The sequence below is a fragment of the Rhinatrema bivittatum genome, chromosome 8 (assembly GCF_901001135.1).
Source record: "Rhinatrema bivittatum chromosome 8, aRhiBiv1.1, whole genome shotgun sequence".
NCBI lineage: Eukaryota > Metazoa > Chordata > Amphibia > Gymnophiona > Rhinatrematidae > Rhinatrema > Rhinatrema bivittatum.
In genome coordinates this window covers 47,485,705-47,498,613 of record NC_042622.1, presented here as the reverse complement: position 1 = coordinate 47,498,613, position 12,909 = coordinate 47,485,705, and the positions used below count along the sequence as shown (strand labels likewise).

Here is a 12,909-nt window from a genome sequence, read left to right as displayed (position 1 = left end):
CACTGTTGGAAAAAAAAAGCGTTAACACTTGGATGCAGTAAGTTAATAGTATACTAATGACTAGAGTGTCAAAAACGTCTACAGAACAAATGTTTCCTGTGTATAATACAATTTTTGCGCATAAAGCATGTTTTTTGCACAGAAAATAACTTTTGTGAAGAAGCACAATTTTTGCACGAGTGCAGAGTACAGGGCCATCGCATCATAAACTCCAGCTTCAGTCCCATAGACTTAATACTAGTCCAGAAACTTTATTCTGCCTTTGACCAGGAATTATGTTTCCAGCTTTAGAATATGAGTAAAGCTCATGGTCTGCATGGGAATTTCTTCATTAACATGGAATTTGCATGGGATTTCTTATTAAATGCTTTCATTTAGTCTTTTTCTTTTATATTTGTTTATATTTTCTACTTTGCTTAAATTTTGTGCTTTTTGTATTTTAGTTGTATTTTATATGTGCTGCAGCTTGTTCATGGTCTGTATATATTAGCAAGTAATACCTTTTTTAAATATAATTCTTTATTAAATTTACTACATATTTACAGGAAACATAATAAATGAAAATGTATGAATAATATCAATACATCACCTGATACCAATAGAAAGGGAAAAAAAAGAAAAACATTACTTAAATGTAGTCCACATTATGGAGCAGCCAACTTAAATTAAACTCTCATCCAGAACCTGACATCTAAAATTATCCAGTAGATTTAACCCACAAAAAAAGTTTCCAAATATGAAGGATCCAAAAAACAGATTTATTTCTCTGATAGGTAATAATAATACACTTAGGGCCTCATTTTCTAAAGTATCTCAGGCCTGCGATACTTTAGAAAATGAGGGGCGGGGGGCCGGCCTGTGCTAGCCAGCAGCGATCGCCGGTTTCACACCCAATAGCGCCACCATAGGAGGTGTAGCTATTGGCTGCGAAATAGGACGCGAAAAGGGCCTTACCCTTTCGCTGTCCGTGGCGTCGGCGCAGAGTCGGCCCCGGTGACGACCCGGGGCCGACTCCGTCCCCACGCGATAAGGGACCTGGTATCGCGATAAGGGACCGCGATAAGATCCCTTATCGCGTGCGAGTCGCATAGAAAACGAGGCCCTTACATGGAAATCTTAAATAAAACAGGACACGGGTTAAGAGAACCTGAGGCTTTAATTGAAGAAATTGCTTCCTTCTAATCTGTGTCTCCTTAAAGTGTTAGGAGAGCGCTAGGGAGCGGTCCCCTTTCCGGGGCGGTTAGTGTGCCCTTGGACCGCAGCGCGACTGCAGAGGAGCTCCGAGGAAGCGCCGAGGCAGGCAAGGCGTGTCCAAGCACGGGCAGACAGCCTAAAGACCAGGGACCCTGACCTCTGCTGAACCTGAGTGCAGCGAGAGAGACCCAACAATGCAATGCTGGTCTCTAGTGTAGCCCTCCAGCCACTCGATAGCCCTTTCGGAGCTGCCGCTTGGTACGGCAGATGCGACAGGATGGACAGAGGCTGAGGGCAGGAACAAGAAGACTCAGAGGAAGACTCAGGATATTCAGAAGACTCGGACGTAGACTCAGGTTACTCAAGGAACTCAGACAAGGACTCTGGATTCTCGGAGGACTCAGACAAGAACTCAGAAGACTCAGACAAAGATTCAGGTTGCTTGGAGGTTTCAGGCAAGGATTCAGGAGAAAGTACTGAGTGAGTGCTGCATCGTGGTGCGCCCTACACGAGAAGAAGGCATTGTACCACCTCTGGACACAGAACATCTGGATATCAGGAGAACTGGACATCTAGAGCATCAAGAACATCTAAGGCGAAGACACAGGATCTGACAAGAGACCAGGAACACAGAAGAAAACGATGAAGGAATTCCTATGAAGAATGGAGTGCCTTGAAGAAGAGAAGTCCAGGAGCGGACTGGCATCAAAGAACTGACGAAGGGCCCTTTTTATAGGGCTGAAGAGGAACACCCAGGATGACATCATCAGGAGGGGCCGCGGGACTACTCCCACCGCGGGCCCTTTAAATCAGCTGGAGAGGCGCAGCCGTGCGCCTAAGAGGTGGGCAGGACCGAGGACAGCGGCATCCATGCCGCGAAGAGGAGCCGGGACGGCACTAGGCCGCAAAGCCAGGACCCAGCGTTAGTGGCGGCTTCCAGGCTGCGGAAAAGAGGCTGGGGGCGGCTCCAAGCCGCAAGGGAGGAAGTTGATGTCAGCGGCCTCCGGGCAGGACAACAGTGGTGGCTCTGACCGCCATGAAAGACAGGCAGCGGCCTCCAAGCCATGTGAGGGTACGGCAATGGCTGCCTGCTGCTGCACAGCAGGAAGATGGCGGCCTCTGGACTGTGGAGGCAGGATGGCTGAGAGGTGAGAGGCTGCTCGCGGTCCAGCCGCAAGCAGAATTGTAACATAGAGACATCTGGAAATACCAACAGTCTCTGACCACAAACTAGAGACTCTTTTTATATTGAAGTATTGTTTAAAAAAAAACTTCCCTATCTGCAGTCAATGCAAAAGAAACTACAAAGGTAGCTCTAGTGGATACATGATCATCAGAAGTCTGCAAAAATAGAGATCTGGGCTGGTAGCTGGGATCAGCACATCTACCTTGCCTGTCCTGCTACCAGAAGACCTCTTTTTATCAGGTATATAGTAGGAATTGTTTGGGGTTTTTTTATTCTTTATTTTACACAAGAAGGGATACACTCATGGAGATGAAGGGGAAACATGTTATATCAATAGCATATGATCAATAATCATAAAAAAAGCCATTAGACCAAAAAGAACTCGCTTGTGAATAATGTATAATAATCAGTAAGCAATCACACCTGAGTAACACACTCATTTATCCATCTAACATAAGAAATGCCATAATGGGTCAGACCAAAGGTCCGTCCCAGTATCCTGTTTCCAACAGAGGCCAATCCAAGTCACAAGTACCTGGCAAGTAACCAAACATTAGATAGATCACAAGCTACTATTGCTTATTAATTACCATAATAGCAGTTTATGGATTTATCCTCTAGGAACTTATCCAAACCTTTTTTAAATCCAGTTACTCTTAACTGCTGTAACCACATTCCCTGCTAATGAATTCCAGAGCTTAATTATGTGCTGAGTGAAAAATGTATTTGATTTGTTTTAAATGAGCTGCTTGCTAACTTCTTGGAGTGCCCCCTGGTTCTTCTATAATCTGAGAGAGTACATAACTGATTTACACTAACTTGTTCAAGTCCTTTCATGATTTTGTAGACTTCTATCATATCCCCCATCAGTTGTTGCTTCTCCAAACTGAGCAGTCCTAACTTCTTTAGCCTTTCCTCATAGGGCAGCCGTTCCATGCCCCTTATCATTTTGGTCGCCCTTCTCTGCACTTTCTCCAGTGCAGCTATATCCTTTTTAAGATGTGGTGACCTGAATTGCACACAGTATTCAAGGTGTAGTCTTACCATGGAGTGATACAGAAGCATTATGACATCTGTTTATTTTCTATTTCCTTTCTAATACTTCCTAAAATTCTGTTTGCTTTTTTGATCGCCACAGCATACTGAGCAGACAATTTCAATATATTATCCACTATGATGCCTAGATCTCTTTCCTAGGTGGTAACTCCTAAGATAGAATCTAACATTGTGTAATTACAGCATGGGTTATTTTTTCTTATATGCATCACTTTGCACTTGTCCACATTAAATTTCATCTGCCATTTGGAAGTCCAATCTTTCAGTCTCACAAGATCCTCCTGCAATTCATCACAATCCGCTTGAGATTTAACTACTCTGCATAATTTTGTGTCATCCGCAGATTTGATAACCTCACTCGTCGTATTCCTTTCCAGATCATTTATAAATATATTAAAAAGCACTGGTCCAAGTACAGATCCCTGAGGCACTACTCTGTTTCCTGTCTTTTAACCAAATTGCAAGCCACAAAAGGCCATCTCCTCCTATCCCATGACTGTTTACTTTTTCTTAGAAGCCTCTCAATCACAATCTCACTACAGCAGCGCCATAGGCACACAGATTTCCTATAATACAAATTGTCCTATTAACCGCATTGTAAGAAGTAATCAGAATAAATTACTATACAGTAGAGCAGTGGTTTTCAACCTTTTTCCCATCGTGACATACCTGACAGACTACGCTCACATGTGTGACACCCTGCTCATTACAATTCACAGTGGAAATAAAAAGTAAAGTTCCGGTAATTATTTTTTTTTGTTTAGAATGACACAAGGAAAAGATATGTATTCTGTCTGAACAGAAATTGCATAAATAGTAAACATCCCACACCAAAACAGCACCAATTTCCAGTACTTAAACAGTAACCACCTTACCTAAGAAAAGACAACACTGAAAATATTACACCAAGCCTTAAGACACCAATACATCTCCTGTTAGGAAAATGGACCAAGTCAGGCTGCTATGGAGCCCTATACAGAAACTACATGCCAGCAGAAAACGTCACCTGAATCACATGTGCTGACCCTCACCTAACAAAGAATAAAGAGACCAAAACGCATAACTAGAAGCATGCAGTCAAAAACTGAATTGGAAACCGCAACAAGCCAGAGTATCTGTATGCACTGCAACAAAGGAAAAAAAGAAACATCACTCATCCTTATAAAACAAATCAAGAAATATAAAATCAGTAGCAGTAAAACCATACTAACAAAAAGAACAGATGATTTCAAAACAGCAGATGAATGGAATATACAATTAAAAACTCATATAAAAATTTTCTAGATATCAATAAAATATTTCAAAATAGCAGACACAAAGACCCAGTAATGAAAAATAATAAGGATACAAAAAATGTTTTGCTCTGCATACTTGGGAACGTTTGATATCCAGGTGTCCTGACATTATTTTGAATTAGCAGGAGGAGGGATGGTTTGCTTGGAACTTTCTCCTCTCTCTCAGTCAAATTGGCTCTCAATCGCTCACATATGCACATGCTTTTTCTCTCTCACTTTTATAGGCTCTTAATTACACATTTACACACATGCTGTCTGTCTTTTCAGGCTTACACATACATGCTGTCTTATTCTCTCAGACATAGACTCATTCACATGCTTACACATATGCCCTCTCTCTTTCTCTCATTTACACCAGGCTCTCAATCACATACTCACATGCTCCCTCACCTAAACCAGCTCTCAATCACACACACACACATGCTCTCTCTTTCTCTTATTTACACCAGGCTCTCAATCACATACTCACATGCTCCCTCACCTAAACCAGCTCTCAATCACACGCAGACACACATGCTCTCTCTTACTTATACACACAGGTTCTTAATCGTACATACACATGATGTCTCTCACACAAAGGATGTCAATCATACACAAATACTCTTTCACACAAACAGGTTTTCAATCACAAACTTACACATACAGGTTCTCAATCATATACCGGTACTTACATTCATGCTCTCTCTCATACACAGGCTCTCAATCACACACTCTCTTTCACTTATACAGGCTCTCAATCATTCACATACATACTGTCTCACTCACACACACACACACACACACAGGATCTCAAACACATATGCTTGCTCATTCACTCTCTCTCTCCCTCCCCCAGAATTAGCGGCAGCAGCAGCCTCCTCTCAGCCCTAAAGGCAGCAGCAACCTCCTTCATTTTCAGCCCTCGTGGGGAAAGGAGTCCCATTGACCGCGAGGGTTGACATTGTTCCTTATTTTACTCCGAACTGCGCTGCTCATCCTTCAGGCTGCGCCTCTCTCTTCTTTTCTTGGGCCAATGCTGTCCACACTGGCATTGTCCCTTCTTCCGTGCACGCACCTGCTGCTCATCACTTCCTCTTCCGGGGCATCGGAAGAAGAGAGCATGCCAGTGCTGCTGACTCCAGCTGTTCTGCCGCATTCCACCCGGGCTGTCAGCATTTTAAGCCAGGGCAGAGGAGGACCGGGAAGTGTGGCGACACACCTGCATGTTCTTGGCGACACACCGGTTGAGAACTGCTGCAGTAGAGTATCCATTAGTCAGAAAATGTTGCCTGAGTGTCATGGGTAACGAGTAATACGTCAATTCCCAAAGCTTTTTCTATTCTATAGGTATCCTTCAATTAGTAAATTGAACATCCAGTCTCGCTATTTGCATCTGATTTACAAGTTTTTGATACCACATTACTGGGGAGGGACAGGTAGGTTTGAGCCAATTAGCGAGCACACGTGCTTTAGCTAACAAAGTCACGATAGGTAAAAGCTTTACTATACTCTTGGTAGAGGAGGAAAGCCATCTCCTGTAAGTGGAGGTTTCTTCTGAAGAACATTTTCAATAACCAATAGGCCCTCCTGCCAAAAAGGAAATGTAGTAGGACATAGAAGAAAAATATGAATTAAGGTACTCCTGTCACCATGACACTTAATACAAGCGTCCATGACACCAATGTGCATTTTACACTCTCGAACATTATCAATATACATTTTGTGCAAAAGCTTATATTGTGTTTCTTACAACTTTACTTCCTCGGTACTTGTAAATGCAAACTTAAAATAGGTCTTCAGATCTTGCTCAGTTACTCGATGCCCCAATACATCCAGCCAATGATGTATATAAGTGCGTGACTTCCTTCATAAAACACAATTTATACCAAAAAGACAAAGGGGTAGATTTTTAAACGTACGCGTGCTACCCGACGTGCACACATGTATGCCCGATTTTATAACATCCGGCCCCTAATTGGCTGAAACAGGTCTAGTTTCCACTCCTTCAAGAGTTGTCCATCCTGAGACCAATCAGTCTAGGGACTTCCCTCAGTTCTCATCATGCAAGACCAACGCAGGCTGTGGCATCCCATTCTCCAGATCCTGTTCACAGCCTGGATGTTGAGAGGTTAATTCTGTAGCCACTTGATCTTTCAGAGGATGTGTTGTGTCCTGGTGGCTTCTAGAAAGCCTTCCACTAGAAAGTCTTATGGATTGAAGTGGAGGAGGTTTTCCATGTGGTGTGAGCAGAAGGCTCTAGATCTATTCTCCTGCCCCACACCAAAAGTGCTCGATTACCTTCTACACCCATCGTAGACTGGCTTAAAACCAACTCCGTTAGAGCTCATCTTAGTGCAGCTGGGCGCGTACCACCACAGTGTTCATGATACACCCATCTCTGTACAGCCTATAGTTGTACGTTTCATGTGGGACCTGCTTCAACTGAAGCTTCCCCTAAGGCCTCCTGCTCTGTCTTGGGACTTAAACGTAGTGTTAGCTTAGCTGATGAAAGTTCCTTTTGAGCCACTGCACACCTGTGACCTAAAGTACTTGAACTGAAAGGTCATTTTTGGTGGCAGTCACTTCAGCGAGCTCCAGGCCTTAGTGATTTACCCACCTTATACTAAATTTTATCACAAGATGCTCGTGTGTACGCACCCTAAGTTCCTGCCTAAGGTGGTGACATATTCTATCTTAATCAGTCAATCATCCTGCCAATTCCCAATGTAAACAATCAATAACTAAGGAGCTACCAACATTCTAGTCACCCCAATTAAAGAGCATTTTACCCTATGACCAGATATAAAATTTCATGAGAATCAGCCATGCGGTTTTCAAAATGTGATGTTTTGAAGTTTGTTTCTTGGATTTAATATATCACTTGGATACAAAAATAGTCAAATGGTTTACATAACAAAATAATTTCAAGGAGCTATTTAGTTTACATGAAGAACTTTGCACGGCAATATAAATTAGTGGCACAGAGAATCACTGATATTACTAGTGTAATTATTTGATTATAAGGCCTTTAAGTTCTAAGAATAAATATGCCATTTTTCTTAGCCTGCTTGTAACAAGAAACAAGTCATGAGAACAGATATATTAAAGAGCAGTTACTCAGGAGGCTATGTAGGTATCAGAGGAAAACAAGACAGTAGCAACACCTAATTGTTTGCTGATGTGATAAGGACAGACAGTTAGGGGCCTCAAGAATACGGGAGTAGCCCAGAGAAGAAACTAGAGCAAAAGTCAGAAGAAGTAACTTAAAGAGAATAACATAAGACAAACTGAAATCAGAGAGAACAGATCAGAGGAAAAACCTTTGGACATTACAGTGGTTAATGAAGTACCTGATGAACTGTTCCTGGTTTCCTGGTGCTGTTTACTTTTTTACAAAGATATATCAGGCTCACACTGGAACTGTGAGGGGAAGTATTTTTGTGTATATTCCAATCTTGTATGCTTTTATTGCTTATTCTCAAACTTATAAGTACAATTCTATACTTATGAATAAGTGTGTGGTGTATTCTGTGACACATAGCCTACCACTCAGCCACCTTTTACAAATACAAACAATTAACATCATACAATATACTACAAAGAAAAATGTAATTTGATGATAAGCTATCCCCCAACCCCCCAAAAAAAACAAACTGAAGGGAAGGAAAAAAGGAGCAGCAGGTTCTAGGATTGCTCATGTTGTGCACCCCGACCGCGCTCAGCCGGCCCACTGGCCTGCTCACCTCGCTAGCTCCTCTGCAAGTCACGGGTTAGCCTCCCCAGCGGCAGCCGCGAGCTCCTCCAGGCCTCTGTGTCCTGCGGCGGAGGTCGCCGGGCCTTCCACTGTGCACCAGGCCTCACGCCGGAGTTCGGCATCCTCCTTGGCGGCCACGCCTCAACGTGCGCGCGGACCACCCGGTCTTTTGTAGGGCCAGGGGCAGGTCCCAGCTCCGCAGCGAGCCCTGATTGAACATACTACTTAAGGAAGTTCCTGTCTGGACTTCCTTGCTTTAGCAATCGGGTCGGCACGGTATGTGTACTATTTGCCTCTGCGTTCAGTCTTGTTCCAGCGTCCTTCTGTCCCTGTCTCCCAGGGTAGTACCTTTGGACTGATTCACTGGTACTGACCTCTGTCTGCTTCATTGACCATTTTGACCTTTGCCTGCCTTCGTGACCTCTTCTGACCCCTGCTTCGTTGACTACGCTCAGACTGATTCCTGGTATCTGACTCCTGCTTTGGCTGACTTCCCTCGGACTGATCCTCGGAACCTGACCCCAGCTGCCATTGACCACGCCTCCTTGATTCTGGCTCTGTCCCTTGCCTTGTCATCGCCTACGCTGTATTGGCCTTCTCTGATACTCCAGGCCTACAGTCCAGTGACCGACCGCGCTCCCTTGCTACTGGAGGGCACACCTCTATGCTTCCTCTCTGGGAGACCCTGCGAGGCCCACCTAAGTCCAAGCGGCCTGGGTCCCAAAGGGCTCCACCCAGGGGGACCGCGGGCTTCCAGTGGTGAAGCTCCTTCTAGCCTCTGTCTCCTGTGCTCTGCCCCCTGGCAGCCAAGCCTTTACATTTTTCCTGAATTTCAGAAAGCTCGATTCTTGATGGATATCCGATAATACTGCATTCTAAAATGTAGGAGCTTACAAGCTAAATGAAGTGTGACATGTCACTTCTGATCTTATAACAGAAGGAAGGGATGTCCTCAGCAGTTCCTGCTGAAAAGGAACATAGGGTGGGTGTGTAGGAAGATCTGATAAATATTGTGGAAAGCCCCTATGACTGGATCAAAAAGACAGGCAAAGGATTTTAAATGTAATTCCATTTAAGAGGGGGAGCCAGTGTAGCTTCTGCAGAACTAGGGAGATGATCAAATTTCCCCAACCCTTACATCACGTTAGCCCCAGTGTTTTCTAAGAGTTGTCACTGTTTTCTTTGCACCATTGAACAGGCCTTTTTACAAGTTGTTACAATAATCTACACAAGAGTAAATTAAGGCAATCACTAAAAAACTTGTAACTCAAGAATATGCAAAAAAGTCGATATATTGCCCACGAAGGGAGGAGGAAGTTTGGACCACAGAAGAGATGTGCTGATGCATATTCAATTTAGAATACAATTTTATCCCTAGGGCTGAACCCACCTCTTTGAAGGGAATAACTATCCCTATTATTAAGGAGCGGCCATAGGTGGAACATCTCTTCTACACACTTAAAGCGTTTCAGACTTATGGGGATTGACTGAGTTTATAGGAGTACAACCCATGGCCAATACAGTCAAGGCATACATTAAAGGTTTGTATTGCTTCTGGGTAAGCAGAGTCTAAACAAACTATGACTTGTATGTTGTCAGCAGACAGAAAAGGTGTAACCGGACCCTTGGATTAGGATGGCAAAAGGGGGCTAAGAAGAGGTTAAAGAGCAAAGGAGCTAGCACCAAGCCTTGAAAGATGCCGCAAGTAAAGGCTTTGGTTTTGAAAGTTGTGACCACCAGTCAGCTTGAAATGTCTGATCCACCAAATACAAAGCAAACCATATCTGCAAGGTCCCTTCAAGTCTATCTCCAACAGTTCATAGATAAGTAATTTATGATTAATAGTATCAAAGGCTACGCTCATGTCAATATTAGCTCATCCTACCCCTCATCTGCTTTTAGTCTACTGTCATTGACTAAAGCTACCAAATCTGTTTCAGTATTATGATCCTTCCTAAAGCCTTAATACTGAGGATGAAATGAATTATTCTTGAAAATAGTCATTAAGTTGTTCGTCAAATCCCATCTCAATGACCTTACAAAGAAACAGAAAGTTTGACACTGGCCTATAATGACTAGTTACAAAGGATCCAAAGAATTATTTTTCAGGCATGGGTGGACCCTAGTCTGTTTTAGCAGCATTGCATCATAACCTTTCAACAGACTAGAGCAAGGGTAGGCAAACTTTTTGAAATGGTGTGCCATACTTAAAATCGGGGGTAGGTAACTCTACTCCTTGAGTGCCACAAGCACTCACCCCTCACCCCCATCAGCCTTGTTCTTACCTCCAAACCCCAACTACTATACCCAGCAGTCTCACTCCTCAGACCCCACTCCCATACCCAGTAATCTTACACTCACTCCCCCAGACACTCCAGCAGTCTCCCACTTCCCCCATCCTTTCCTAGCAGTCTAATCTTTGGCAGATAGGCAAAGGGGAGGGTGAAGATGCAAAACTGTCATGTGCGGTAGTTCCAACCTTTTAATCATTTGAGAGGGCACTGGGTCAAGAGGGGAGGTAGAAATGCACATTGCATGAATTCAGATGCTCCCCCTACCCGACAAGGGACTATCTCTACAAAACGTTTGGTTCAATTCACTATAACTATTTAGAACTTGAAAAGGGCAGGGGGGCACCCATACAACCATACTCTGTTCCTTTAGAACAGAATCTACAAAAGAAGCAAAAACGGTGAAGAAACAGGCAGTTTGTACCATCTGTAATGCCCATGAGATTAGCATTCATGATAATGGCATCCATGAAATTCCGGCATTTTCTAAGGTCTGTCCCTCTCTGGGCCTTAGAATACAGCAAATACCATATGTCCTACCTGTAAGTTTCTGGTATTGTTATGGCTTTTGCAGAAATCACATTTGTGTTAATTTTAGTTCTTAAGAAAATGAACTAACAGAAACCCTGTGCTTTTAGGGGATAATTTTATCTTCCTGCACTGGTGCAAAGTCTGCGGTTATTTTCTTCTTGCAGCCTTTACACTAATTTTCACATATTTTCCCCTTTAAAAATTATCTCAGAGGGTGGTGGCCACAGGCTGACTCGTGAGAACATCAGAATCAGCGCCAGAGCTCTGAGAGAAATTGCTGTCAGAGGGAGTTGTGGGGGAGGGATCGCTGAGGCAAAGGTCAGGGGCAGCATGGCACCTACACTGGTTCTGCCTAGGGGTAGCAAGAGACAAAAATCTATTATTGATCATAGCCATCATTTCAGAAGTTAAGAACATAAGATTTACCTTACTGAGTCTGACTAAAGATCCATCAAACCCAGTATCCTGTTTCCAACATTGGCCAATCCAGGTCACAGTTGAAGAACTGTGACAACAAGGTGTTGGTGCTAAGAACTGATGTGTAAAGTGCCATTTATTGCTTTTGAACAATTGCTACAGTTAAGTTTTGCTTCGGACACTCATCTTGAGCCTCCAGAGCATTTTATTGGCACTTACATCCCTCCCACTGACAGTGAAGAGAGACCTCCCCAGGGAAAAGTGGAATAGAATCACCCTGACACCTTGGTCCCTGGAGGAATATTTCCTCCCCCCTGTAGGTAAAAACCCAACAACCCAGGGCCATAGTACTGTGAAGGAAACACAAGCCTGGTCCCAGGACACACGTACCACCACTATTCTGGGATCAGGCACCAGAACGGGGGTTACATATAAATGAGCTCTGTGCATGCAAAGCAGCTCAATGTGGCTCATGATCAGCTTCATGATCCATGGAAAGCTCTGGAAAGTTGACTGCATCTGAAGAGATTTAGGGAGCCTGCTGATGTTCTCAGGGGAAAGTTTATTTTGCCAACTGCCAGGAGCGGTAAGAAGATGGTGAGGCAGAAGAAGTTTGGGGAGAGCGACAGGAGCTGCAAGGATAAGAAAATGAGAGGTAGAGATTAGAAACTGAGTGTGGAGGCAGCCAGACAGATCCAAAGCAGGGAGGCGAGACGATCAGGGTTCGAACCCGCTGTAGCTCCTTGTGACCTTGGGCAAGTCACTTTACCCTTCATTGCCTCGGGTACAAAACTTAGATTGTAAGCCCTCTGGGGATAGGGAAATACCTACAGTACCTGAATGTAATCCCATGTGATATCTCAGATCGAATGTCGGTATATAAAAAAAGAAAATCCAAAATAAAAAATGATGGAGTTAAGTGATAGACGAGGAAAGGGGGAACGCTGGACAGGGGAAAATAGAGGTTGGGAAGCTGAGGAGGGGTGACAGAGGTGCGATGGAAGCTGAGAGGCTAAAAGGAAGAATGGGATAGTGAAAGAGGGGAAGAAGCTGAGGGATTGCTGTTGGAGATTTGAGCAACACAGACAGATGAAACGGACATGAGAAAGTTGAGAGAACAGGAAACTAACAACTTTCAAAATTTCTCACTGTAGTCAAGAATAGCATAAAAATCAAAATAAAGGAAAGTTGTAATGGTTAATTTTT

At 43.6% G+C, this 12,909-nt stretch overlaps 1 long non-coding RNA gene across 1 annotated transcript in view; it reads left to right on the top strand.

Annotated features, from left to right (window-relative positions):
* The window catches only part of LOC115097256, a 48,328-nt gene that overhangs the window by 655 nt on the left and 34,764 nt on the right, over positions 1-12,909 (top strand). The gene's annotated exons all lie outside the window — the stretch shown is intronic.